Genomic DNA, 4,892 nt, shown 5'->3' on the forward strand with positions numbered 1-4,892 from the left:
GGAAAGGGGGGAAATGGGGAGGGGGGGGAGGAAAAGGGGTAAAAATTAAGGGGGGAAATGGAAAAAAAGGATGGGAAAAGGGGGTTCCCCCCCCCCCCCCCCCCCCCCCCACAAAAAGGGGGCGACGGTTGAAGCTAAGTTCCTGAAGGTTTTTTCTTTCTTTCTCATGTAGTAACTTATGTATTGGTTGTGAAGGTTTGCTAGTATTTAGCGAAAAGAAATGATTTTTAGAGATAGGTTTTGGGGACTACAAATAACCTATTTCCTCTACATTTGACAGCAAATATAGAGGAAATAGATTTCTCTCTTAAGATTTTTTGCACATTACTCTAATTAATACATGCTGACAAGAGCACAGTCGGCCCTAAGAACTAGGAGGCCCTATGAGAAATAAATATTGAGGCCCCTTTTATATAGAAAGAGAATTGAATTGTAACCAATAAAAATGAAATATTCGTTCACATTTTATTTTATATTAAAATTATTAAAATAGAGGTTGGATCCAATGCGAAGAATAAAAGATAATGTTCATAGTGGCGTAATTTTACAGTGAGGGTGTCATATGTGGACTTTTTATGTGGACCTTCATATTAGCCACATGATCATTTCATTAAACTTAAGTGAAGTTACTATTCAGGTAAATTATGTGTGGCTAATATAAAAGTCTACATCCATGGTTTATATATAGCACTCTCACCATAAAAACGATTCATCCATTATGTTCAGAAAATTAAACAGAGCAAAGATGGAAAGCCCAAAAATACCAGTCGAGTACCTTGCAAAAGACCTTTTTGGCTCTCATTTATTGGGCTTACTCATCTCCAACATGCCCTTTATTTTTTGGGGCAGGCATAGGCTCTGGGCTATGCCTAAATAGAATTGTACGCATTAGATATGTCTGTGCACTGTTTTGCTTGAGTAAAATCTTAATTAATTAACCCACATCACTGCAATAAATGAAGAACCTATTTTTCTGAATTTGACTGTTTGAACCAAAATTGGAAACCACATGCTTCCCAGAGGACATGCTTACTAACCTCAAGCATAGTGACTAGTTATGAGAGAAGTTCCAGACAATGGTTCATTTCAATGTTGGAAGTGTGGATTATTAAGTTCCAGAAGATAATACTTTTGAATATTGGATCTTGAAGAATATATATATAACCATATGGTTTAAAATCTTCAACGGCCATCATCTAGGAGATCAGGGACAGTGGTAATGACCTTTATCATTATGGTATTGTTATGTCTTTCATAAATTGCAAGGAGTGAATCCTTTAGCTCCAAGTATACCATTTCACCATGTTGATCTAGTATATTTGTTCTGCTCCTTTCTGGTGACAAGTGTTATACAGTAGTCGCTAACCAGGCTTGAAATATGCCATCAGAATCTGATAAGTGGGGTTGGAAGCATGTTACTGTGTTTGGTAGGTTTGATAAAGGAAGTGGTACCAAAAAGTGGAAATGCCACCACTGTAACCTACGTTATAATGGATCCTGTTCTCGAGTTAGAGCACACCTACTTGGTTCTCCGGTGTTGGGGTGAAAAGCTACCCAACAATAGATAGGTCTTTAAGAGAAACCTTTCAGACCTTGCAGTGCTTCTTCCACAAGGAGGGGAGTCGTTGTATCCTGGGAGGCGAACACTAGTGAACCATAAGCACCGTTGTGGTAATTCGTCTTAAGGTCAGAGTGTTCAACACTTGCCTCGACTCAATTAAGATTCTTTTACTTCAATTCTGCTATTGTGAAAATCTGTTTTGTTTGTAGTATTTATTTATTTATTTTATAGCAATTTAGCACTCATATTTCTAACACAAAGCCTATAAAGCGCATTCGGACTTTACGACCAAGTCTTTGTGTCACTAAAGAAGATATAGATGAAATAGCAGCTATATTTTTTTATATTCATGGATTGAATGTCAATGTCATCAACTCTCCTTACATTCATGACAGGGCAAAGACAATTGCTCCTTTTGGCCCTGGGTATGAACCCCTCTCAATAGATGAGCTTTTTGATCCTTTCTTAATTAGAGAGAAAGGAAGGATAGAGAAATCTTTGGCTCTACTTAGGGAGTCCTGCCCTCACACCGGATGCACAATATTGTGTTTTGGTTGCTTAGCATGCTAGGCTGCTTCCACATTAATATATTCATCTCTAACCTGAGAGGACTTATGTTTTTGAAAGCAGTAGACATAGGTGATACTGTTATGGAAGTTGGGCCCAGCAATGTGCTTAAGATAATCTCTCATCTAGGCAATGCTGGCAAATTATCTGATTCCATTATGTTGTCAAAGTTTCCTCATATATTTTGGTCTCCTTGCACTTCCACACTTTATATGCAAGTAGATGGAAGAAATAGCTGAAATGGACTTCTTAAAACCTGTTGTCTTATGTGCTAAGGAAATTGAGCAATGCATTATGGCATATCAGCACTTTACTCCTTGTAGGTTCAATCAAAATCTGAAGGGAGCTTTGGTCCACTTTCTGCGAAGTTTTCACCTTCCTTCTGCATAGTTCAGAGGATTTTTGAACTAAAGAAACCGCGTCAAGAGTTGGTTGTCAGTGAGAGGTGGAAGCAATGGAAGATAAATATACCAGATGAGATTTCAAGTGTTGAAGCTACAATTTTAGGGGATGATTTCTGGAGCAATGCTCATCTATTATTTGAGCCATTTGTAAGATTGCTTCGCTTGATGTTGACAAACTTGTCATGGGAGATGTTTGTGATTGGGGGGGTGCAGGCTCTTGACGCTGTGAAAAGTAAGGATGTTGATAATGGCACATTGAGTCAGTTGGAAGAGCTAATAGAGAACAGACGGGATGCATTATTTTCTCCACTTCATGCTGCTGGTTACATATTGAACCCTCGATATTTTGGGAGAGGTCAAACTAGAGATAAAACTGTAATGAGAGGTTGGAAAGCCACCCTAGATAGATATGAATATGAAAGTGCAGACCGGCGGGTGCTTAGAGAGCAACTCAACTCTTACTGGCGACTGGAGGGCTCCTTCGGAGATTGAAGATGTTGTGGATTGTAGGGATGAAATGGACCCAGTTGCATGATGGGAGAACTTTGGATTTGAAACACCTAACTTACAGACACTAACTGTAAAAGTTTTGAGAGATATGGCAAGAGTATGAGTTTCCATGTCAAGAAACGGCCAGCAGATTTGGAGTGGACATAGTGGAGCATCTTGTTTTTGTCAGAAACAATCTTAGACTAAATAGCCAAAGAAATGGGATTACAAACTCCTTATCTGTCCCCAAAAATGTAAGTTTATGCTCTTCATCTGGAGCCAAGACATGGGAGGGTGCTCATAAAGGTGACTGTGAGTAACCTGATAATCTTTGTTACTGCTGCTCAATATATTGTAGTGCATTACTGTATAAAGTTATGGATGTATATCTTTGCTTTTCTGGGCAAGTTGTGATTAGGGTGATATTCAAAGAGTTCTTCAGCTGTTATATTGCGTTTGACCTCTCTTGTTCAAGAATTCTTTGCACCATATGGAAAACACAAAATCTATTTCTAGTGCATGATATTGCTAATTGCTCACACTTAAGAAGTAGAGTAATGTTATTTAGACACACAACATTGACCACCTTAACTGACCACCTTATGTGGCAACTAATGTGTCATGCCATGTCAATTAATGGAGTAATGCTATTTGGACACACAACATTGACCACCTTAACCGACCATCTTATGTAGCAACTGATGTGTCATGCCATGTCAATTAATGAATATATTCGTAGATTTTGACCAATTCTATATTCCCAGAAAATAAACATAAAATTACACAACTTTCATTTATACAAATTCCCGAAATTCGTTTTGGAAAATTGTGAAAACAGACATCTAAAACAAAACATGTGCAGAATCGTATGGCAGACTTTCCAGTTTTGACCCCTAAGTGCAAATATGATCATAACTTCCAAATGAAAAATCAGATTTTTAAGCTTTGGATATGACTGGATTCAGCATGAAAAATTGTAGAAGACAGCCAGGGCCAAATCTTCAGATTGATTACCAGGAAAAACAGTTTTAACCAAACATAAACCTTATGTTTTCTTAAACAGAAAAAAAACACATAACGAAAAACGAAATACACTAAAATGAACAAAAACACACAAAAAGTTCAATTTCACACCCCTAAACCTAAACTAAATATTGTCCTCAATATTTAAAGCAAAGATAGAATGCACTCAATGGTTAGGATAAGCATGGTATGCATGAAATCGAAACACAACAAACAAAAAGATAAAACAAAAAACAGAAAGCATGAAACGAAGTTACTTAGGTGGGTTGCCTCCCACCAAGCATTTTATTTAACGTCTATGCAAGACGGAGGGCATTATCTATGGCTCGACAAATTCTACCGAATCCACAACGCCCGAGGGGTCTTCCAAGTAAAGTTTGAATCGATGCCCATTGAGTTTAAACTTATACCCATTCCGCAAGTTCTCAATTTCAATTGCACCACGAGGAGACACTTGCGTCACTTTGAATGGACCCGTCCATTTTGATCTGAGTTTTCCTGGCACAAATATGGAGTTATCACTAGGCATATGCCATTGACGGGACTAGTTGACGGCTGTTTGGGGTTCTTGTTTTTGAGAAGAAGGTCGGAGGATAGGGCGGGTCGAGAGAGAGAGAGAGAGAGAATGGGGATTTTTTTCTTTCGGTTTTTAAAATTTTTAATTTTATAATATTTTTATAAAATTGTTTAATGTAGTTTTTTATGTTTTTATTTTAAATTATTAGAATATTTAATTATGTGGAGGTGGGCTCCACTTGCCACGTCACCCACTTAATTAGTGGATAATAATTCATGTGTATGAAATTACAAAAACACCCCTACCACGTCATAAAAGTTAACATACTTTT

At 37.7% G+C, this 4,892-nt stretch overlaps 1 pseudogene; it reads left to right on the forward strand.

Annotated features, from left to right (window-relative positions):
• Positions 1–1,490: 1,490 nt before the first annotated feature.
• LOC109946408 lies at positions 1,491–3,341 on the forward strand (annotated as a pseudogene).
• The last annotated feature ends 1,551 nt before the right edge of the window (positions 3,342–4,892 follow it).

The sequence above is a fragment of the Prunus persica genome, unplaced genomic scaffold (genome assembly GCF_000346465.2).
Source record: "Prunus persica cultivar Lovell unplaced genomic scaffold, Prunus_persica_NCBIv2 scaffold_156, whole genome shotgun sequence".
In the NCBI taxonomy this organism is placed as follows: domain Eukaryota; kingdom Viridiplantae; phylum Streptophyta; class Magnoliopsida; order Rosales; family Rosaceae; genus Prunus; species Prunus persica.